General features: G+C 39.4%; 1 long non-coding RNA gene and 1 pseudogene across 4 annotated transcripts in view; both read left to right on the top strand.

Annotated features, from left to right (window-relative positions):
- LOC311605965 overlaps nucleotides 1–25,314 on the top strand; it is a 307,310-nt gene that overhangs the window by 197,716 nt on the left and 84,280 nt on the right. The window lies entirely within an intron of this gene.
- On the top strand, nucleotides 7,301–8,208 carry LOC311605002 (tubulin beta-5 chain-like; annotated as a pseudogene). Its single transcript has one exon. The product of its transcript is annotated as a tubulin beta-5 chain-like (transcript).

Here is a 25,314-nt window from a genome sequence, read left to right as displayed (position 1 = left end):
TACTTGGGAAGGAGAATTGGATGGTTCAACTTCCTAAGAATATTATAAACCTATCTTGTGTTCTGATTCTAGATGAAAAAAACTCAGAGTACTGTGTGTGAGTGTGTGTGTGTGTGTGTGTGTGTGTGTGTGTGTGTGTGTGCGCGCGTGCGTGTAAGCATCTGCCTGGATAGAGAGGTGCTACAGAAGCTAAAGAATAGCACAAAGTCCCCATTGGAAGAGGGCATGGGAGGAGATGAAGACCTAGGACGGAGCAGGGGAGATCTTTTTCCTGCAGCCTAGCGCAGAAGGAGGTAGAAAAGGAAGTGGAGACAACAGAGAAACCAGCAAACCAAGGAAAATTAAGGGAGTTTTATGAGGGAAGCAAGAAAGAAGGGAACTAGCTATTGGCAAAACAGGGATGGGCATGGCTCACTTGCAGTTTGCTCAGACATGGAGGCCTGTAATTCACAGTCCCTTTTCTAGAGACTCATTGAAAAAGCCAAGACAGCTGAGAAGCGAAAGTTACTCATTTGATGTAGCCACAATAAAAATCATTGCTGCCCTTATTAAAATTATTTTCAACGACTGGCAATTACATAAACCCTTCTGTGTGTACTGTCTTACTTGCATAAGTTATAAAGAGCAGCATTTCCCACCCCAATGGTGACAGTACATCCTGATGTAAAAGGCAATCCAAGAAGAGAAAGAACCATATTTGCAACTGCAAACTTAGGCTCCCTCAAGCCATAGTACCGTTTCATCTTATTATTCATTTTTATTTATTTTAGTTTTATTTAAGCACTTTTGCTTATACATTTATGCTTTGGCTATTTTAATTTGTTTCTCAGCAGAACAGGTTTTTCTGACCACATGTTTTCTCTGTACTATTCTACAGTATTTGCTGTAGCGCTTCTCATATTCCTAATTTATATTCTTTTATTATTACTTCGCCCTCTCTTCTCTCCTATTCCCTCTTCATCTCACTGCTTGAATACTGAGACCCGAGTTTGCTCGTTTTTTTCAACTTGACACAAGCTAGAATTTTCTGAAAGGATGGAACGTCAATTAGGAAAATGCCTCCATAAGATCTTGCTGTAGGGCATTTTTCTTTTCTTTTTTTTTCTTTCCCTTAAACGTTGTTTCTTTCTTTTCTTCTTTTGGTTTTTTGAGACAGGGATTCACTTTGGCTGTCCTGATCTTGCTTTGTAGACCAGGCTGGCCTGAAACTCACAGGGATCCACCTGCCTCTGCCTCCCCAAGTGCTGGGATTACAGGCGTGCACCATCACACCCAGCTGTAGGGCATTTTCTTTTTCTTTTTCTTTCTTTCTTTCTTTCTTTCTTTCTTTCTTTCTTTCTTTTTTGAAACTTTTTTTATTAAATATTTTTTACATATACATTTACTAGGGTCATTTTATTAATTAGTGATTAATGAGTGAGGTCCATGTCCATTGTGGATGGTGACATCCCTGGACTGATGTTTCTGGGTTCTATAAAAATGTAGCCTGATCTAGCCATGAGGAGCAAGTAAGTAAGCAGCACCCGTCCATGTCCTCTGCATTAGCTCTTTCTTCCAGATCCCTACCCTGTTGAGTTCCTGTCCTGATTTTCTTCAATGATGGACAGTGATGTGGAAGTATAAGCCAAATAAATCCTTTTGCCCCCGACTTGCTTTTTGGTCATGGTATTTCATCTTGGCAGTAGAAACCTTAACTAAGACAATATCATTAGCTTTGAGCTGCTATAAGCTCCATTTTCCCCAACCAGCACTCTAGTACCTTTTTTTTTTTTTTTTTTGGTCCTGAATCATATCAAGGGAATAATTGAAGTACACAAACATTTAAGACACTCTCAGATCATTATATGAACCACTGTAGTTAGTGTCCCTTATAAAGAGCAGCAGGGAACATAAATACAAGTGAAGTCAACTAACCAGGAGGACTCTTGGAAAATAAGACAAAAGACCAAGAAAAAAAGAGTGGAAAAGTGGAGAATGGAATAAAAACTGCTGGACAACTCCATCCCAACAGACCCATAAAGCACAACAAACAAGGAACAACAAACCTACTAGTATGACATCTACACAACCATAACTCTTAAATGCTGGAGACCAAAGATCATAAGGTGGCTGGCGTGGCTGTAGATTTCAGAATATTTTGAAAGAACATCACTAACCATATAGAATATTAGAAAGAGTAGGTGAATGAGGGAAGGGAAGAAATTAATGACCTAGACAATGAGTTGCCCAAGTGAACATAAAGGTCGGTAAATTGGAAAGGAAATAAAAAAGACTTGAAGGAACACTTCAGTAAGGATGTTGACACTCGGAAAAAGTGCCAAACAGAAATTCTGGAAATGAAATAATCAATAACACAAATTTAAAGGTACAGCAGAAAGGATTGTAGAGATGGCTCAGTGGTTAAGAGCACTGGCTGCTTTTCCAGAGGTCCTGAGTTCAATTCCCAGCAGCCACATGATGGCTTACAGCCATCTCTAATGTGATCTGATGCTCTCTTCTGGCTTGCAGGTATAAATGCAGGCAGAGCACTGATACATAATAATAATGAAAAAATAAATCTAAAAAAATCAGAAAATACCATCAATGAACAAGACCAAGCAGAAGAATAAATTTCAAGGAGGACAGACATAAAAGCAGCAAGACATTCAGGCAAATGTAAATAAAAACAGATCAACATAATCACAGTATTCAGGAACTCTGAGATATGTTCCAAAAACTACACCCCAGGCTCAGCTGTGGGGGTGGGGTTGAAATAAAGTGTAAGCTCAGACAAATTGTTTAATTAAATTGTACTAGAAAAACTCCTAAGCCGAGAGAGAGAGAGAGAGAGAGAGAGAGAGAGAGAGAGAGAGAGAGAGAGAGAGAGAGAGAGAGAGAGAGAGAAATTCAAGAGCCATTTAAAAACTTCAAATTGAAATTACTAGAGAAGAACTTCACAATTTATTATAATTGAGACATTAAAAGTAAGAAGCAAAGAAACATTCTTGAAGCTGTAATGAAAAACAACTCACATGCAAAAACAAAAATACAAACATAGAAACAGAGATCTTGTCAGCAACCTTAAACATCAGGAAAATAAGGAAGGATTTATTTAAATCCTTGAAAGTAATAACTGTCAAACAAGATAGTTATACTCACCATAGTTATCTCTTAAAAGTACTGAAGAGACAAGAACATATCAAGTAAGCATAAATTAATGGTATTTATGCCGTTTAAGCTAGCACCATAGAAAATACTTTTACAATACACAAAGGATAAAGAAACATTTCATCAAATATACAAGAAAAAATACAAATCATGAGAGGAATAGATTAATGAAGGATAACTAAGAAGATGTCCAAGACCATAAACCACCAAAGTTAATGGGAGGAAGTAAAGAACTGCAAATAATCTAACCAACCAAAACAAAAACACAGAAGAAATAGAAAACACCCTTCAGGGGAAAAATACTTAGTCTGAATTCACCAATTAAAATAATTTGACTGATGACAACCAACTATTTGCTGTCCCCAGGAAATATACTTCATTTGAAAAAACCCCTAAATCCTGTTGGTCAAAGACAAACAAACTTAGCAAACAATGGAAGCACATAAACAGCAGGTATAACTATTGTGCTGTTTAATAAATTAGACTTCAATCCAGAAAGTCTACTACATCTTAATAAAGGTCACCCAGCAGGGGATTGAAGCAGATGCTGAGACTCACAGGCAAACTTTGGGGTAGAACGCAGGGTAACTTATGGAAGAGTTGCAGGATAGAAAGACCTGAAGGGGACCGGAGTTCCACAAGGAGAACAACAGAGCCAACAAATCTGTAGGTTCCAGGGGGAACCTATAGAGACTGATCCACCAACCAAGGACCATGCATGGAGAGGACCTAGACCTCCTGCTCACATGTGGTCAATAGGCAGCACAGTCTCTGTGTGGGCCCCATAAAATGGGGAGTACGGGTTGCCTCAGACATGGACCCTGTTACCCATTCATTTATCACTTCCCTCTGCCAGGGCTGCCTTGCCAGCCAACAGAGGAAGTGGATGCAGGCAGTCCTGATGAGACTTGATAGGCTGGTGAAGGTGGGGTGCACCTATGATGGAAAGGAACTTGTGACAGTGCAGAAGCAGTCTGTCAGATGCCTTGGGCTGGCTGGCTGGCTGGCTGAAGACTGGATGCCTCGACAATGGAGAGGAACCTGTGACTGTCCAGTCACCTCTCTGTCCTATCAACACTTTTGGAAGTTGCTTGCTTGCACTTCCTTCATATTAGATAGTTTTTCCTTCTGGGGTCTCTGATGGGGTTGAAGACTAGATAGCCAAAGTATTAATATAAATTTAGTTAACAAAACAAAACAAAAAAGAAAAAAATCTTTAGACATTAGGATAAGAATCAGTAGCATAGGATAGTGGGATAATTCTTTTTTGATACATTTTATTAATTTCTTCATATTACATCTCAGTTGTTATTCCATCCCTTGTACCCTCCCATTCCTCCCTCCCTCCCATTTTCCCCTTACTCCCCTCCCCTATGACTGTGACTGACGGGAACCTCCTCCCCCTGTATATGCTTATAGGGTGTCAGTAGCATAGGATAGTGGAATAATTTCTTAAAAATTGTTAACTACAAATGGACTGGTTCTTGTAAATGTCGACTTAATGGATAATTCTTATTTTGTTGTATATAGCTTATTGTATTAATAGAAAGGGGAGATGAAGGAGAGATAAACCTGTTTTTCTTATGATCCCAAGTGTGGGATGGGGAATGGTATTGTGTGAGAACAGGTGAGGTTAATCCACTAGAAGGCAAACCACCTCGTGCAGGAGCTTGATTGTTGCCAGCTGAAAAGATCCGTGAACAGACTCTGGGAGGAGACATGTAAGTGAGCCAGAAACAAGAAAGGGGACTTTTTGGAAACTTGTGATAGTTTGGGCTCTTCATTATTCCACTTCGAGAAGCTCCTAGAGAGAACCACTTGTGGGAAGGCTTCAGGGCTCTGGGCTCCTGCTGAGGTTCCAGGTTCTGGTGGCTCCAGGTTCCAGCAGAAGAAATATTCCTGACTACACCAGGAAAATTGTTCCTTGAAACTGATATCCTTACGATTTTGTTACTGAATTCTTTAATCCTCTTTTCCTATTGTTTCAGTTAGTTGGGTTATCAGTGATGTACTCTCAGTTAATAAGTTTGTAATAAAATATATTTGTAAAGAAAATTGAGCTTGTAGGCTGGGGTCAGATGATGGGGGAGGAGGGCTCCCCTTTTCTGAGGACTAGGTGAAGGCGGGGAGGGAGGAAGAGGAAGGGAGAGTAGGGCTGGGAGGAGATGAGAGAGGGGGCTACAGCCTGGATGTAAAGTAAATAAATATTTAAAAAGTAATAAAAAATAAAGGTAACAATTCATGAGGAAGAGATAAGAGTGTAATTCTTTATTACTGAAGGCTGAGGGTCACAGTTGTGTGAAACAAACACTTAAGGTCGTTGAAAGTTCAGCTAAGTTGTGATGCTACAATGATGGTGCAGTCCAGTATCTCATTGTCATCTTTTGATTAGTGTTCCATACTAAAATCAACAAACAAATTGTGTTCTTCTTCTACAGATTAGTTTGCAAGGTCTGCACATTCATGGGCACCTTGGAATGGTATTGGCTCAAAGGCCTCTTCTGACAATGGTGCTGTGAAAAGCCAGACCTGGGTCATGTTTCCTTGTTAACTGTTGTATCCTGTGGAGAAACCCTTGGTAGATGGCTTACCTGGTCCTGTGCTGCACAGAGGCCTCTGTGCTGGGTAAATTGACATGCTGTTATCTGCATTTATTTCAGGGCTCTTCTGTCTGCTCTCTCAGTTCACAGCAGGCAACCCTGTGCTTTATGATATATTAGATCTCATCCCTTAAAATAAGAAGGAAGAGCTGCTTATACAACAATTACTTTTAAGAGACATCTAAAGAATATCCCATACAACAGATGAAAAATACATTGTCTTCTCAGTGGACTCTTCTCTAAAATTAATCCCATTATAAGGCCACAGAACCAATCTTAACCACTATAAAAAAAGAAATAAAAAAAGAAAAAGAAAAAGAAAATAATTACTTTTATCTTGTCTACCTGTAGTCGAGTAAACCATATAAAGTCATATAACTACTATGAAACTTAATAGTGTAACTTTGAATGAACAGTGAGGCATTAAAGAAATCAAGGAGATATAACAAGACTTTCTTTGGACCACCACGTCCCATATAATGATACAGACACTTTTTATTAATTATGAAAGCTTGGCCTTAGCTTCAGCTTGTTTCCAATTAGCTCTTAAAGCTTAAATCATCCCATTTATACCAATCTACATTCGGCCATGTGGCCCATTGCCTCTCCTCAGTTTTGTCCATTTGACCTCCTCTACATCTGGCTGGCTAATCATCCCTCCTCAGTCAGATTCCTTCCCAGAGTTCCTATCTCTGCCTGAAGTCCTGCCTATCCTCTCTTGTCTCAGCTACTGGCTGTTCAGCTCTGTATTCAATCAACAAGAAGGTGTTGGAGAACAGTGTTTACAAAATAGCGAGGCAGGTGATGCTTCATGAAAATGAGCACACCAAAGTCTCTGTAATTTCTATAATTTTGGAAGCAGCTTGCTCTGCACTTCCTGTTTGCTCAGTAACCTTCATTCTTCTCAGGTCTCTGATACAGTTGAAGATTAGATAAGTATAATCTTAAAGTTTTCATTCTTACCAAATTCAGAACAACAACAAAAAAACTCACAAAAGAGATGTGGAGTTTATAATGGTTGAGAAACGTAAAAGATTAAGTTGTGAAGAATCAAACAAAATGTTTTAGGATCTAAGAGGATGCTTAAAGGATAATAAATGCAAGTTATGAAGGTTGAGGATATACTAGCTTAAATAATAATAAAAGAATGATTTAGGTACAGAACTTTGGACTCCCCAAGAAAGGATAGATGGCAGAGCATTTTCTCCAAGGTTTCCAAATACAAATGGAGTGGACATTGTGAATGTAATTTTCTCTCTCTCTCTCTCTCTCTCTCTCTCTCTCTCTCTCTCTCTCTCTCTGTGTGTGTGTGTGTGTGTAATTCTTACCAGATAATATATAGTTTACTAGCTTGCTGGCCTCTTCTGCCTCTTAGAACCTTCCTGTGGTCATGCTCGCATCTTCCTGTTGCAGCCTCTGGAGCTACTTTCCATCCTTTCATTCTGAGACCAGCCCAGAAGGGGAAAAGTAAAAAACAACCAAAACCATTAATTATATGTTCTTGCTTGGTATCTATCTTGAAACCAGGAAAAAAATTACAGTAAACATTAGCCATGAGGGAAATCGTACACATCTAGGCCAGACAATGTGGTAACGAGATCAGTGTTAAGTTCTGAGAAGTGCTAAGCAGTAAGCATGGCATCGACCCCACTGGTCCCTCCCATGGGAATAGCAACCTGCAGCTGGACCGAATCCCTGTGTACTACAGTGAAGACACAGGTGGTAAGTATGTCCCACCAGCTACCTTGGGGGATCTAAAACCCAGGACCATGGACTCCATTCGGCCAGGTCCTTTCAGTCAGATCTTCAGATCAGACAGCTTTGTTTTGGGTCAGTCTGGGGCAGGCAACAACTGGGCCAAGGGCCACAATAGATAGAGGGAGCTGAGCTGGTTGACTCTGTCTTGGATGTGGTGCGGAAGGGAGCAGAGAGCTGTGACTGTCTGCAAGGCTTTCAGCTAACCCACTCACTGGGTGGAGGCACAGGCTCTGACATGGATCATTAGCAAGATCCAAGAATATCCTGACCACATCATTAATATCTTAAGTATAGTTCCCTCAGCCAAAGTGTCTGACACTGTGGTTGAACCTCATAGTGCCACACTCTTTGTCCATCAGCTGGTCAAGAACACTGATGAGACCTGCTGCATTGACAATGAGACTCTTATGACATCTGCTTCCATACCTTCAAGCTCACCACACCAACTTATGGAGACCACCTTGTCTCACCTACCATGAGTGGTGTCACCACCTGCCTCCACTTCCCAGGCCAACTTAATGCTGACCTTGTAAAGTTGGCTATCAATATGGTGCCTTTCCCACATCTCCACCTCTTAATGCCTGGCTTTGCCCCTCTCACCAGCCATGGAATCCAGCTGTATCAGGCCCTCATTGTGCCTGAATTCATCTACCAGGTCTTTGATGCCAAAAACATGATGGCTATCGAGGATTATTATCAATGAGAGTTGGTTGCAAGTTATTATTGGTCTTATCTAGAGAGAAAAAAACCCGTTGGACTCAGCAATGTCTCTCTTTTCCTTTACCTTACATCCTTAAGTTTGGAGATATAATTCAATTAAAATGCAAGGTTTACTTCTAATACTTTGTAAGTGATATTGCAGGCTGTTTAGGATAAATAAGTTATACAAGTTAATTGGTAGCTGATCAAATCATGTTCATGTCAATTGCTGGTCTACTTTTATCACAAATATGTACATTTTAGGTGTGGCAGATAGATATAATTCTACAGAAAGATAAAGTAGAACAGTTAGATAAGATCTTCAAAACCTCAGAGACATGCAGAATATGGCACTTTAAAATGTTTTTTTTTTATTATTTTAAAGATTCACTGCCAATGAGACAGGTTAACTCCTGGCAACACCCAGCCTACCTCAAAGAGGATGATAAGCATCAAAGAACCTCCTTATGGAGATGGCTTCAAATGTGGCAAATGAGCCACTGGGAAAAATGTCCTCATTTCTACCACAGACAGAATTCTGCCTGAAAAAGGGCAAGCTTGGATGCAGGCAGAGTTGAAGGCCAAACTCTGCCAAGACAGTGTAAGCAAGTCCTCAAAATTTCTTTCCTCGCAAATATGTCTGTAAGATATATTGGGCCAGAAGACTGAAGAATATGCTCCAACATAATAGAGAATTTTGGGTGACTATTCAGGTAGCAAACTGTCTCTGTCATCTTTTCATTTGGAAATCTACTAACCTGTACTCCTGGAATACTCAGGTAATCAAGTTTATTCCTTCTCAAGTCTCTGATGGAGTTTAAGACTAGGTAGCTTAGTTTTACAATGAAGTTTAGTAGTTTAGAGGTTAGGATGTTTTTAGGTCTAGATAGATGTTTTAAGTTGATAACACAAGATGTGATGGATATTGATTTACATTCAGAATTTTAGACGCACCAAGACAGGAAAGATGTTTTCTTCAAGGCTGCCAGATACAAATAACCAAAACACTAAGAATGTAATATTTATATAATTCCTGATTATATTAAGGTTCTTCTTGTTATAGGTAGTTTATTGTATAGATGTGGAATAATACAAATGTATATGTAAAAAATAAAAATAAATAAAAAAATAAAAAAGTAGAAAAAATATATTAAAAAAGAGAAAGATGTCAGTAAGAAAATTAGAATTTGGTGACTCACCTTATAAATAATTAGTATTTTCATTTCTAAAGAAAATTAATAAATCTAAAAATGTTAATAGTTTTTCACACTAAAACCTTCAATCAGGCTTGATGATTTAATTCAATCTACATGTTCTTTAATTAATGAATAAAGCAGATTTTGATGATTTTTCTTGCCTGACAAGATGAACACATTAAGTCCTTTAGTAGTTTGTTTAGCTAATGTGAGCTGAACTTGTACCATATGTATTGGCCCTGGCTCATCCATGTTAGAAACACATATGGGCAGAATTCTTCTTGTTAAGATGTCCCAAGTTTATGGATGATCAAGGTATATAGACACCATTTAATAGTGTTGTGGTTTGGCAGAACTGTGATCAAGGCATCATGGAAACTCTGCTTTCCATGGAGAATGGGCCAGAGAAGCTCCCCAGAGGCAGAGATGTGGGTTACCCTTCACACAGCTAAGCTGGAGTTTGTAGGCTGAGAAGTTCCACTGATCCTTTTATATGGACCACTGGCTTGTCCTGAGACCAATATTATTATTTATGAAACACATTCATCTAGATTTATTGAATTTCTTTCCAAATCAGAACAGAACCAGGTCTCAGAAGGCACTTGCTAGTTAGTTGAAGAATGAGTCATTTAGCTGCCTAATCTTGGTGATCCCTGCATCTTCATCTTCATCCATAACAATATTTTCACCTTTTTCAGAGTCAAGAAAGCTTTAAAAATGTCTTCTCTCAACCAAGCCTCTTCAAACGTGGGCCCTGATGCCTTAGGACATTTACATAGAGTTTCAGACCTCGCTTTCCTGAAAAGGGCTGTAAACTACCTCACCCCAGCTGGTAACATCTACTTCAGGGGAGTAGACGACATATGTGATTAGATTTCTAAGTTTGGTTTTGTCACACAGTTCCTGTTACAAACTTTCTGGACCAAATCCACCGAACAGGAATAATGTTTGTCAATGTCCATACACTGACAGGGTCAGCAGGGGCTTTCTTCTGCATTCTGAATGCCTCAGAAATAAAAGCCAGCAAATACACGTTCCTATAGTTTGTCTCTGTGTTTTGTGCTCCAATCACTATTACCCATACCAGGATGGAAGAATGTTCTATTATACATTAAAAATACTTTACATATCCAGGGAAGTTTGTAGTAATGAAATTCAGGTTTCTCATACCCCAGAGGACTGATACACCGAGAAAGGTATCTCATTTTAACAGTGATAGAAAGAAACTTGAGCAAGTCCTTTAAACTCATTTCATTTCAATTTTGTCACTTGTACAGCTGGGTGATAATAATCGACTCCCTTTGCAAGAAAAAAAATTGAGAATAAAATCAACAGGAAAGAGGCTTAGGAACTGGGGAAGTCGATAAGGTAGGAATTTTTATGTGAGTGTGACCTCACAAGATGTTCCTGCACTGCCATATGCCACTTTATATCTTTTAATGTCTGTATTGATTAAATGCCCACAGTTTTTAAAAAAAGGAACATTTTGTTCCAAAAAAAATCAAATAAACAAAAAACCTTGTTTCTCTATAAATATCAAATGTTTGAGATCTGGAACACTTGTTTACCTTTTGATTATTGTAATCCTCATTCATAATTTTTTCTCTTCTTTGAAGTGAGATTATGTGTATTTGCCAACATAACACATGGCTTGTTTTTTTTTTTTAATTTAAAAAATATCTTTGCCAAGTATAACTTTCTTCACAGAATATGTTTTTCAAGACTTGTGATTTCACCTGCATGTTGTTATTTCTGATTGTTAATTTGGGATGCTGAAGATCCTTGGTGTAGTTTTGTGGCTTACATAGGGCTTTCCTGTGGCCAAAGGGCTTTGTCAATTACTTGACTTGTGCCTGATCAGGATTTTATAGGAGAAAAGAAGCACAGTGACGGAGAGTCATTAGCTATGTGATTGTTCTTGAACTTAATCTGGTCATTTGGAAAGGAGTCATTGGCCTTGGTTGAAGGGAACTCTTATTAACTGAAGCTATCAGATGATGTGGGCCAGGAAAAGAGAAGTGTTATGAAGAGGGAACGAAACCAGATTGGGGTGGAAAGGTGAGATCTGTGATGGTTTCCATTGGCAAAATATGGAAACAAAAAGGGCCATATAGTGGTTGACATGAGGCAAATAAAGAGGCAGAGAGTAGGATACTGGGCACAAAGCATCTGATGGCCTGGATGAGATGAAGGAATAGAAGGTGATTATGTGCATGCAGAGGAGATGAGCTGGGGCAGGGGGCTGTCTGTGAATCAGAGAAGAATGGGTAATGTCACAGTCACTTTGGGTTTCAGCACTTCAGCTTCAGTCCCTAGTTTGTGAGCTTAACTATATCAGTTGAACAATCACAGCAAAGTGGTGTTGTCAAATGTCTTGATGGCTATGTTACATTCTGAGCATTTGGATCATTCAAGTCTGTGATGTGGTAGTCAGGGCCTTACAAGATGGTAACAACTCTGTGGGTTTTTTGTTTGTTTGTTTGTTTTTTTTTGTTTTGTTTTTTGTTTTTTGAGAAATTCATTCTCTACCTCCATAGAAATTCAGTTTTCCATTTCTGGATTTAGAGAATAATTTTTCTGGCTGAGTTTATAAGGCAATTTACAACACATCATTTGCCACTGACTGTATTTAAAGAATAATGCTTTTTAAAAGTTATTGTTACTAGAAAATTGATGAAGAGATATTTTCTCCTTTTCTATGAGGAAATGAGCCTACGTCCCCCTGCCTCAAAGGATACTTTTAACTGTTGGTATAAGGTTATTGTATACTTCAAACGCTGATTTCTGTATCCCCATATCTTGTTGCAAGATCTGAAAATTTCCTGTCTCAATGTTGTATAAGCTCTGCTTCCCAGTCGTCCCCTTGTACGCCAACAAAGCAGCTTACATCCAATTGCTGAGCAAGGGAGAGACTTCCTGCCAGGTTGAAGAGGAGGAGTTAGAGGAGAAAGTAGGGGATTTATCCATGGGCAGAGGTCCATGGAGAGAGTAGCTGGAACAAAGAAAGAAAAAGCAAGTAACTTGGGAATTTTGACAAAGATGGAGTCAAGATAACACAGAGGGTTAAGGACAGACATAAACTTCCCAAGATTATGTTGTAAAGCCTTATAATCAAATATAAAAGAGCCAGGTTAAGAGAGAAACTAAGAAACAAACACAGTTATATAAAAAAACAACCATAATACTTAACAATTAGTTCATACTTATATTGCAAATACTTTTTGAGTTGTAAGATGCAATAATTTCCCTCAAACTGAAATACTCCATCTTAAAGTGTCTTGGTTACTATTGTTGTGAAGAAACAACATGACTATGGCAACTTTCATAAAAGAAAGGATTTAATTGGGGTTTACTTAGAGTCTCAGAAGTTAAGTACATTATCATCATGGTGGGGAACATGGTGGCATGCAGACAGATATGGTGACGGAGAAGCTGAGAGTTCTACATCTGAATCTGTAGGCTGCAGGAATAGAGAACTTTTGAGACCTCAGAGTTCACCCCTAGTAACACACTTATTCTAACAAGGCCACACCTCCTAATCCATCTCAAGTAATGCCAACTTCCTGATGACTAAGCATCATATATGAGTGTAGGAGGGCCATTCTTATTCAAACTGCCACATTCCACTCCTTGGCCTCCATAGGGTGACAGCCACATCACAATGCAAAAATGCGTTCAGTCCAAATTCAAAAATCTCATAGTTTATCACGATCTTAATACTACTCAAAAGTCCAAGGTCTGAGACTCAAGGCAATCACTTAACTGTAAGCCTCTGTAAAATCAAAATAAAAAAGTAGATCATATTATTTGAAAATATGATAGCATAGAATGTACATTACCATTCCAAAGGGGAGGAAAGGGAGCATACTGAGAAAATATTGGACCAAAACAAGACTGAAAACTAGCAGGAAATCTTCAAACTCTGCCATCGCCATATCTGATGCCAAAGTGTCCTTCAGATCTCCAATTTCTACAAGCTTTACTAGCTAAAACACATTCCTATTTCTTGGACTATTTCACATCCTGTTAGGAGCTCTTCTCGGCAGGGATTCCATGGGCTCTGGAATCTCCACCATCTTGAAGTCTCCAACACAATCTAGATGTAACCTTCACAGCTTCATGTGATGACTTATCTGGGTTTCCGTGCAGGGACACCCTGACACACACCTGGCCTCAGTGGCTTTCCTTAGCTACAGAGAGAGATTTCACAGCTCCTTTATTATATCTTTAATTCTAAAGTCAGAACCACATGGTTAAAGCTGCCAATTTCTGTTGTTTTCTGGGGATGAGACACTTGTCCAGTTGCATTTGCATCAGCTTTCTGCTGTTGATGGCTTCCTTCACTTCTTAAGCTTTCCTTTAGTTGCATTTTGCAATGCTTAGCAGGATATGATTTGCCTTATGTCACCACTCCTTTTATTCCACTTAGCATTCGCCTTAAAAAAACATAAAAGCCACTTTACTCCCTTGCATACTGGACATGGCTCCTTTATACCCCCTGGTTCTCTTTTTCTCCTTAGACTGTACATTCTGTGTTTTCTCCTTACATTCCTTGTTTCTTTTCATGGTGGGTCTGCCAAGCAATGAGCACTAGTATCTACAAGGCACAGCAAATAGGGGCTGTATGCAAGCCTGTAGCATGGTTTCTTAATTAATGATTGATAGGGGAGGGCCCAGCCCATTTTGGTGGTACCATGCTGAACTTGTTGTCCTGGGTTTTATAAGAAACTAGTCTCAGCAAGCCATTGCAAGCAAACCAGTAAGCAATACCCCTCTGGGGCCTCTGCATCAGCTCCTGTCTCCAGGTTCCTGCCCTGCTTGAATTTTTGTTCTGACTTCCTTCAGTGATGAGTATTTCTGTGGAAGTCCGTTTCTGTCCAACTTGAATTTTGGTCGTCATATTTCATTGCAGTAATCAAAACCCTAACTAAGATAGCTAATGAGCCTTGTTTGGGCTTTTAAAATCTCAAAACTTACCTCCATGACATACTTCCTCTTTAAAAAAAAAAAAGATTTATTTATTATTATGTATACAGTGCTCTGCTTGCATGTACTCCTGCAAGGCAGAAGAGGGCGCCATATCACATTACAGATGATTATGAGCCACCATGTGGTTGCCAGGAATTGAACTCAGGACTTTCAGAAGAGCAGGCAGTGCTCTTAACCACTGAGCCATCTCTCCAGTCCCAACATACTTCCTCTTACAAGACAATACTTAGCCTAACAAGGCCTCACCTTCTAAGCCTTCTCAACTAATGCCACTTTCTGGTGACTAAGCGTTCAAATATATGAGTCCATGGTGGGTATTCTTACTTAAACCACTCCATGGAGGGAAGTTTGTTGAGGTTCCTGAAGGAAGCATAGCTCACAAGTCTCAAGAAGTTTCTGAAGCTTGCATATTCACAAGGTCTTCTCCAAAAGCCTCTATGAGGAGTAAACAGTTTCTGGGGAGGGGAGACTATCTGACTCATGGAGCTGCCTTGAAATCTTCCAGAGATAAATCCTTCATGAATCATCACCCAGGTTGGGGAGAGTTTTTCATTGAGGCAGTTGCCTTTGAGTAAGTTACGTTTTTTGGGTTTTCTTGTTTTGTTTGTTTGTTTGGCTTGTTGGTTTTTTTTTTTTTTTTTTTTTTTTTTTTTTTTTTTTTTTTGAGACAAGGTTTCTCTGTGTAGCCTTGGATGGCCTGGACTCACTTTGTAGAGCAGGCTGGCCTCGAACTCACAGAGATCCACCTGCCTCTGCCTCCCGAGTGCTGGGATTACAGGCATGCAGTTCTACTTGTGCTTTTGTAATCCACTTGTTCTCAGTCTTCCCAATGCTGTGACCCTTTAATACAATTCCTCATGTTGTGGTGACCCCCATCCATAAAATTATTTTCATTGCATCTTCATAACTGTAATTTTGCTACTGTTATAAATCATACTGTAAATATCTGTTTTCTGACAGTATTAGGTGACCCCTGTGAAAGGGTCACTTAACCCACAAAGGGGTCAAAGGTGCACAGGTTGAGAATCCCTGCTAAGCAACCCCTTATGTAAACTTTTGTAAATGCTCCCAATAAACTCCTTGGTTTGCCAAGTTGGACTTGGAAGTTCAGGTTCGCTAAATGAAAGCCCAGGAAAGAGTGACATTGAAGTTATTGGAAACATATAAGTCCTTGAAGAACAGATTTTGTTATGCCAAAAGTAACAGTGGTACATGGTAGCACCATAAAGTTAGAAATTGGAAAAACATAGATATTTAACATTACAAATTAATATAGGATAATAAATAGCAATTTGAGTGCTATCTTAGTCATGATTTTTTTTTTTTACTTTCTTTTCAGGCATTTCAATTTTTAGTTCATCAAAATTCATAGAAGATTTATACTTAAAAAAAAGCAATACCATCCCCTCTTGGCAAATACAAGATTGCAATTATGTTTTGATGGTGATTTAATCAGATAAGAATGGTTCTGATGCTGTAATCATTACTGGAGCTGGGAATAGTATTCTATATGCTGTGGCTCTATCAGGGCTATTTCTGACCAGTTAGAACATACATTTTTAGTATAACTAGAGTCACTTCTCATGAAGCAATTTTTGTAGAAGTCTGAATTTCATTTCAAATCTGAATTTGTATGATGGCATTTTCATGTCTTCTCTGACATTTTCTCAATTATACTGAGGTTAAATGAGAAACTGAAAGTGAGGTGATTCTCTGTATATAATTAAAGATGACTGCCTATTTAGTCTTTCATGATATCTTCAATTAAGAGGAAAATAACAGCATTTTTCTTTTTCACTAATAATAATCCATCTTAAGCCATTGAGGAATATTTTTCTTTTCTGCGGAATTTTATAATCTTGAGTATAATTTATATTTGCTTTGAAATGTCACAGTTTTTCTCAATATGGGGGAAATTTAAACTCTTTGAAGTGTTCGTGTTGCTCTGTAGTACTTTGCAATATCAAAGGATATACTTTTATTTTGTAATAATTTACTGAAAAAATTTACTGCCTGAGCACTGGGGTTTCTGTCCTGCTTATAAGAGTAAGTTAATACTTCTGTAGAGGAGGAAAAGAAGGGGATTTGAGGACAGAATGGTACTCTGGCACATCATCATGCTCCAGGCACTGCCCTTTAGCCAAGTCTCCTCTCTCTTGCTGCTGCTGTAGCCCAGGACTTGGCCCCTCTGCCTTAATGTATTGTGGTGTCCCAGGCCACTGAAGGTACATGTGCCAGACCACCAGGACAGGTGCCCGATGGATGTCTGCACTATCTGCTCTGCCTGCTGAAAGTGTGAGTATAGCCTGCACATCAAGATCCACTTTCCCCTTTAGACTTCGCTTATAAAGACAAATGAAAAAAGAAAATACTAGAAGTTTTGAAACTGCAACATCAGAACATTCAACCAAGCAGTCAGTATGAGAGGAAGATCCTAAGAGCATAGGCCTCTATGTCTACACCATTTGTAGCCTGTAGGTTATTCCAAATGTCTGGAATATGGGTCATTTTCAACCAGGAGAATAAACGTGTTGTCACATGTCTGTGTATACCTAATGTGTTGCCACTATGTCATAGGACCACCTTTTGGTGCAAGGACAGTGATGGCTTCCTATCCTAGCTGCTTTTGCAAAGGCTGACAAAGGCAAAAGAACTTTTGTTAGCCAGTCAAGATTCTGCATAGACAAGTGAAGAAATACTTGAGATGAAGTGTAGGCAAAGTTAACAGTGTGTATGACATACTCAGATGAAAATAAGCTTGTGCAGTGGGGTGATGGGGGAGAGAAACATTTGTTTGAAAGGCTGAAAACATGATGCAGTTGAAGCAAAATGAAGAAAAAGATAATTTATCTGAGAAAAAAGATGAGGTCTTACTCAGCCTTGAATCCCTAGTGGTTCCAGAAGAGATATACTTCTGCTTCTTTACATTACTAGTTTTTATTTCAGGTCTAAGGTACAGAAGTCTCTGTAGATTGCATGTTCTAACTGAAAGTAAGCCTCAAAAGGAATATTTTCTCCCAGGTATATTCTTTTTGAAGTGGGCACTATCTCTGGCCAAACTCTGTTGTTCATATACAATCACATAGTTACCATGCAGAGAAACTTTAATTTATTCTCTCATTTATATACCATTCTCATATATATTTCTTAGCTAATGGAAAGTTACTTTAAAAAATTTCATTTTTTAAATCTATATATTCACTTTACATCCCAATCATAGCCCCCTCCCTCCTCTCCTCCAGGTACCTCCCTTCTGCCCTCTTCTTCCTCTTCCCCCTCCCCTTGTCCTCAGAAAAGGGGAGCCCCCTCTCCACCAGTCAACCCAACACATCAAGTCACATCAGGACTGAAATCTTCCTTGTCCAGTGAGGCCAGGCAAGGCAGCCCAGTTAGGGAAAAGTGATGGAAAGAAAGCAACAGAGTCTATGTCATAGACTGCACCTTCTCAACTTATTAGGAGAGCCATATGAAGATCAAACTGCCCATCGGTTACATATGTGTAGGGGGCGTAGGTCCAGTCCATGCATGCTCTTTGATTGGTGCTTTCATCTATGTAAGCTGCAATAGGTCTAAGCTAGTTGACTCTGTTGGTCTTCTCGCAACGTTCTTGTCCTCTCTAGTCCTTCTGTCCTTCCCTCCCACTCTTGCGCAGGACTCCCTGAGCTCTGCTTAATGCTTGGCTGTGAGTCTCAGCATCTTATTTGATAGACCGCTGCGTGGGGCCTCTCAGAAAACTGTAGAGTGAGCCTCCTGTCTGTAAATACAGCAAAGTATCCTTAATGGTGTCAGGGGTTGGCTCTCTCCCATGGGGAGGGTTTCAGGTTGGGTCAAACTTTGGTTAGTCATCTCCTTGGGTCTCTATCTCTGCACATCTTTTAGGTAGGGTACATTTTGGATCTAAGGTCCTGTAGTGCATTGGTGCTCCCCTTCCACCACTACAGGTCCTGCTTGGCTAGAAGGTATCTCCTTAATCTGTGTTCCTTGCTGTGAGGAAGCTCAGCTAATGATATCCCATATCCTCCCTGTAGACTACCCTATCACAGGCCTTCAGCTTGAGTCAGTGATGCCCTAACCTTTGGTTTCCCTTTTCTTTCCAGGCCATCAAACCTCCCATTCCCTATCTCCCCACATCTAATCCCCCACCACCATTGTTTCCCTCCCTACCCCCTCTCCTATCCAGTTCCCTCTCTACTTTCTCCATTGTCTATTCTATTTCCCCATCAAAGGGAAGCCCTCCTCATTACTTAGCTTCTGTGAGTCTGTGCTTTGTAGTATGGTTATCCAGTAATATATGGCTTATACCTGCTTATAAGTGAGTACATACCGTGTATGTATTCCTGGGTCTGGGTTACCTTACTCAGGATGATCCTTTCCAGCCCCAACCATTTGCCTGCAAATTGCATGATTTCCTTGTTTTAAATAGCTGAGTAGTATTCCATTGTATAAATGTGTCATATTTTCTTTATTCATTCTTTTGTTGAGGGACACCTAGGTTGTTTCCAGTTTCTGGCTATTATGAATAAAGCCATTATGAACATAGTTGAGCAAATAACCTTGTTGTACAGTGGAGTATCTTTTGAGTGTATGTCCAGAAGTGATATAGCTGGGTTTTGTGGTAGTACTATTTCCAATTTTTTGAGAAAGTACCAAATTGATTTCCAAAGTGGTTGTGCAAGTTTACACTCCAGCAGTGAAGGAGTGTTCCCGTTTCTCCACATCCTTGCCAGCATCTGTTGTCACTTGAATTTTTGATCTTAGCTGTTCTGACACGTGTAAGATTGAATCTCAGAGTCATTTTGATTTGTCTTTCCCTGATGACAAAGGACATTGAGCATTGCTTTAAGTGCTTCTTGGTCATTTGAGATTCCTCTGTTGAGAACTATGTGTTTAGCACTGTTTAATCCACTTTTAATAGGGTTATTTTGTTGCTATTTAATTTCTTGAGTTCTTTATATATTTTGGATATTAGTCCTTTGTCAGATTTAGGGTTGATCAAGTTATTTTCCCAGTCTGTAGGCTGCTGTTTTGTTCTGTTGACAGTGTCCTTTGCCTTACAGAGGTTTTTCAGTTTTATGCCACTGGAGAGAGTGGGTTGTTGAAGTTCCCACCATTAATGTGTGGGTTTCAATGTATTATTTAAGCTTTAGTAATACTGCTTTTTTATTTTATTTTCTCCTTTATTAATTTATTCTTGTTACATCTCAATGGTTATCCCATCCCTTGTATCCTTCCATTCTTCCCTCCCTCCCATTTTCCCCTTACTCCCCTCCCCTATGATACTGCTTTTAAAAATGTGAGTGCTCTTGCATTTGGGGCATAGATATTCAGAATTGAGAGATCATCTTGGTGAGTTTTTCCTTTGCTAAGTATGAAATGTCCTTCCCTATCTCTTTTGAATATTTTTGGTTAAAAGTCTATTTTATTAGGTATTAGAAAGGCTATTCCAGCTTGCTTCTTGAATGTGTTTGCTTGGAAAACCTTTTTTACATACCTTTAATCTGAGTTAATGTCTATCTTTGTTGCTAAATTGCATTTCTTGTAGGCATCAGGATGAAGGGTTCTGTTTATACATTCATTCTGTTAGCTTGTGCCTTTATATTGGAGAGTTAAGTCCATTGATGTTGAGAGATATTAGTGACCAATGATTACTAGCCCCTGCTATTTTCATGGTGGTGGTTTTAGTGTGTTTGTGTATTTCTCTTCTTTTGGTTTTGCTGCAATGAAGTTATTTATTCCCTGGGTTTTCTTGGGTGTAGTTAACCTTCGGTTGGAGTTTTCCTTTTAGTATCTTCTGCAGGCCTAGGATTTTGTGTTGATACTGTTTAAATTTGGTTTTGTCATGGAATATCTTGTTTCTCAGGCTATGGTAATTGAGAGGTTTGCTGGGGACAGTAGTCTGGGCTGGACACATGAAAGCATGCTTTGTTCTAAATTCTGCTGTAAGTCAACATTCTCTTTTGTCTAATAATCTCATCATAGCAGCTCAAACGTATGTATGTTTCCTCAGAAATAAAAATGGATCGCTATTTCCTTATGGAAGATAGTGTTGCGTGTGTGTGTGTGTGTGTGTGTGTGTGTGTGTGTGTGTGTGTGTGTGTGTACATGTGTGCATTTGTGTATTGACACAGGGAAACTTTGGTCTTTGCTCCGGATATTGCATCCTGAAAGGTCTCCATTCAGGGCACACTACATCCTTGGTAAGGTAGCCATAGTTTTGTTATTGTGTAGTTCTTTTTCAACCAACTGGCATGTGTAAATATTACCATGTGATAAGGATCCTGGATCTCTCAATTTTTAGTTGGAGATAGAATGTTCTGGTGTTCCCTGGGGATAGGGCTTTGGATTTATATATTATATTCAAATGTTAGGTCCTCTTTGTGTAAAAAGACCAATATGAGGTCACCACCACTAGGTGGTGAATATCACCATTTGATGCTCTGGAATTGAAATATTCACAGGTTCCTGTTGTGTCTCTAATATGGCAAATATATAGAATGAGGGGCCAAAATAAAAATAGGCCCTTGGCCTCAGTGATGGGATAGATTGATATTACAGGGCTCAATGAACAGGTGTTAGTCCAGGAGCTGGAAAACTCAGTCTGAGGAAGCTGGATGCATCTCTTTTCTCTCTGCCCTGCCATTATCAGAAATGGCTACAGGCTCTTTCATGAGGGCTTTGTAGCAAGCTCAGAGATCTTGTTGCTGCAGCTGCTGTTAACAATCCTTTCTAAAGGTTATCCAGTCCCCATTTTATTCACTAAACCCTTGCATCTTTGAAGAGCTCAGATTAGGGTATTAGAAGAGATTATGACTTTTTCATTGCCCTCTAGCCTATGCTTTTTGTTTGCTCTTTTCCTTTCTTTCTTTCTTTCTTTTTTTCTTTCTTTCTTTCTTTCTTTCTTTCTTTCTTTCTTTCTTTCTTTCTTTCTTTCTTCCCTACTCATAAGAGGGACTCAGCATGGATGCACAGATTTTTCTTAATTACTCCCCCACATGATTATTTCATAATAGCCCACTTCTGATTCTTCCTTGATTCTCATAGGTACTGGTCTCAGCTCTTCCTGGTTTTTCTATTCCCACTGTATTAAAGAAACTATATGAAACACAGTATTACCAACTGACATCTCTTATCTCTGTAGAAGAGTTTAATTTTGCGAGGAGACTTTATCTGTTAAAATCACCCAACAGTGGTGTATCTTCAGATCTCTGGAGCTCTTCAATAGCACATTAGGAAGGTCCTAGTATTTTGCTTCTAAAGTGCTCAAGATCCTGAGACTAGATAAGTCATGGGTCTGAAGAAAACCTACCATTATCTGCAAAAGGAAAGTAGTAATGAAATGAATTCTAATGACATATTGCTATGTTCACAAATCCATACACTGCTCAATCTGCACCAGGAAAGCCCCTTGTTGCTATAGATGGTAACTAATAAAGAGAACCATAACTAGACCATATACAGAGAGTGAAAGACTTTGGAACACTCATTCCTAAATAGAACATCTTTATCAATGTCCTCCCTTCAGGGTTCAGGGCTCTAAGCAGAAGAGAGGGCTGGAAGATTGCAAGATCCAGAGGTGGTAGATGCTGTAAAGAAAGAAGTACTTTTCAGACACAACAGGACTAACACACATCTGAAGTTACAGAGATTGTGATGATACGCATGAGACCTACAAGTTCAAACTAGACAAAAATCTCAGCCCTGAGAAAAAACTGACACAAAATCCCACCCCTAAAGAAAAAGCTATTTATTAATTGTTGACATTAATGCCTGGGCTGTTGGTGTTCTGTTCAGGAAGTTGTCTCCTGTGCCAATATGTTCCAGGCTCTTTCCCATTTTTTCTTCTAAGTGACTTAGTGTCTCTGGTTTTATGTTGAGGTCTTTAATCCACTTGGATTTGAGTTTTGTACAAGGTGACAAATATGGGTCCAGTTGCATTTTTTTACACATAGACATCCAGTTAGACCAGCACCATTTGTTGAAGATGCTATCCCTTTTCCATTTCTCACATACTCTGGTGCCTCACCTTTGACCATGTCCCCTGGAGGGGGAGACCTAGTGGCACTCAGAGGAAGGACAGCAGGTTACCAAGAAGAGACTTGATACCCTATGAACATATACAGGGGGAGGTAATCCCCCTCAGGAACAGTCATAGGGGAGGGGAATAAGGGGAAAATGGGAGGGAAGGAAGAATGGGAGGATACAAGGGATGGGATAACCATTGAGATGTAACAAGAATAAATTAATAAAGGAGAAAAAAAAGAAAAAAAAAGAAGAAGCTATTTGTAATTAATAACTTCTGGGAGAGCACAAAATCATTTTTTAAGTGGAGTGTCACTGGGTATCAGAGCCATACTCTGGGGCAGGTAGTTGAAGAACACAAAATGGACTCCAAATTTGTTTCTTTATTGTGCTTTTCTTGTTTGGGTATTTTTTCTTATTGTTTTTGTTTGTATTTATTTTTTATTTTTGTTTTATAGGTTTTTTGGGAGTATACAAAGTTGTGTGAGTAAGGGGGTGGGGAGTACTTGAAGGAGTTGGGGGAGGGGAAAGAATATGATCAAATAGATTGTATAAAAGTTTTTTAAAGATAATTTAAAAATCTCGACATATTAATTTCACTTAATATGAACCTTTGTTGAACTGATGTTTCAATTAATCAACTAATCAACTGCTTAGAGCCACTCACTGATGTCTGTGCTAGCACAGTAAATCCAGAAATTCTCCCAAGTGCAATGCAGACACATTAAAGGGAATGAATAAGGCAGCTATGAACATGATTGAGCAAATTTTCCTGTTGTGTGCTGGAGCATCTTCTGGGTATATTCCAAGGAGTGGAATAGCTGGGTCTTGAGGACGCCCTATTCCCAGTTTTCTGAGATAGCACCAGATAGATTTCCAAAATGGCTGTACTAGTTTGCATTCAAGCTATGCTGTCTCTTCCTTTGGGCTGGCACTTTCAGAATCTTCTGCTACATATATTTCCCAAACATTTCAGACCAAGATAGTAAAGCCTTTGGATTCTTTTGGAAGATATGTTTTTCTCTCTTAGGTCTGAAGTTACCATTGGTTAGGGAATGATGATTGACAATTTCAAGTTTACAGATAGTGAGGGATCCTGCAGCACATGTAACAAATAGATAAGACCATAGAAGAAAAACAAAGAACATAGTCTAAATGAAAATGTTCACAAGATTTTCAATAATATTGTGAACAACCATAATATATGGCTGGAGAACTCAGTCCATCTTGAGTAGTAGAATGTTCTGGATCAGTCAATGTAACGCTACCTCCCTCACCATCTCAGACTCTCAGGCTGTCCCAATCAAAATACTAAAAATCTAGGTAGGGGTTCAAAGTTTATTTCATGTATTGTCCATGGCTGGTGCCATAGTTTGAGATCCAGATCTAGCCAATGGACAGGACGTTCTTCACAGTTGAGTGGAGAGTGGGGTCTGACTGTCACACGAACTATGGTGCCCCATAATTGACCATGTCCCCTGCATGGGGAGGCCTGGTGGCACTCAAAGGAAGGATAGCAGGCGACCAAGAAGAGAATTGATACCCTATGAGCATATACATGGGGAGGAGGTCCCCCTCAGTCACAGTCATAGGGGAGGGGAGTAAGAGGAAAATGGGAAGGAGGGAGGAATGGGAGGATACAAGGGATGGGATAACAATTGAGTTGTAATATGAATAAATTGATAAAATATGTTAAAAAACAAAATACTAAAAATCATGCTAGGCATAGTTAGACAATATGCATAAGTGAAATTAGAAAGTTCAGTCTGTTTTTCACATGCAGGACTTAAGTGTGGCCCAGGCTGCCAGTACCACTTTGGATGTACATAGTTAAGTTTCAACTTTGTAGTATGTGCCTCAAGTTAAGAACTATTAAACATTATTTATTTTGTGTGTATGGCTGTTTTATCTGCAAGTATGGCTGTGCATTGCACTTATGCCTGGTGCCTTGGAGGCCAGAAGAGTGAATCAGTTCCCTGAGACTGGAGTTGCAGGCCACTGGGAGCCACCAGGTGCCTGTTAAGAATTAAATCCATATTCTCTGAAAGAGAAGCAGTGCTCTCAACTACTGAGCTATATTTCTCCAGCCCTCCAGGGTAAGCATTTCTTTGAGAGGGCTGGATAGAGGGCTCAGTGGTTAAGAGTGCTTGCTGTTCATGCAGAGGACTGACTTCCAGTTCCATCATGCACTGAAGGTGGCTCACAACCACTGAAGCTCTCTTTTGGCCTCTGCAGGTACCCATGTGTGTGCATGTATGCATACACACACACACACACACACACACACACACACACACACAGGTACATACAAACACACACACACACACACACACACAGAGAGAGAAAGAGAGAGAGAGAGAGAGAGAGAGAGAGAGAGAGAGAGAGAGAGAGAGAGAAAGAGAGAAAGAGAGAAAAATTTTTTTTTTCTTTTTGGCTAGAGCAATGGCTTCTTGCTGTTAGGAGCTCTGGTCTTCCAGAGGATATGGGCTTGATCCTCAAAACCCACCTGCTAGTTGACAATCACCAATAACTCCACCACCAGAGGATCTGACTTCTCTTCTGGCCTCCCTTGGTACCAGGCCTACACATGATGCACAGGCACACATGTGGCCCCTCACCCATACTCATAAAATAAAACTAAAAATTATTTTATTTAAAAATGGCAACTTTCAATGTCTTCCCAGCATTCCATGGGCATGGCTATTTACTCTCCTGCTTTTCCACCACTTATCAAACTTATTCCAATGATCAAATATTATATTTCAAGTAACTGTTTCAAACATTTACTATCAGAAGAGAGAGGTACTTATATCTCCATTCCTGTCTATATTTTCATGGTATAATGTACAAATTAGGCCATACAACTTATATGGTGTTTGAATTTAGATTCTGAAGCTCCCTGCAAG

This window comes from Acomys minous (genome assembly GCF_964271855.1).
Source record: "Acomys minous genome assembly, chromosome: 9".
Lineage (NCBI taxonomy): Eukaryota > Metazoa > Chordata > Mammalia > Rodentia > Muridae > Acomys > Acomys minous.
This window is presented reverse-complemented; position numbering and strand designations above follow the sequence as displayed.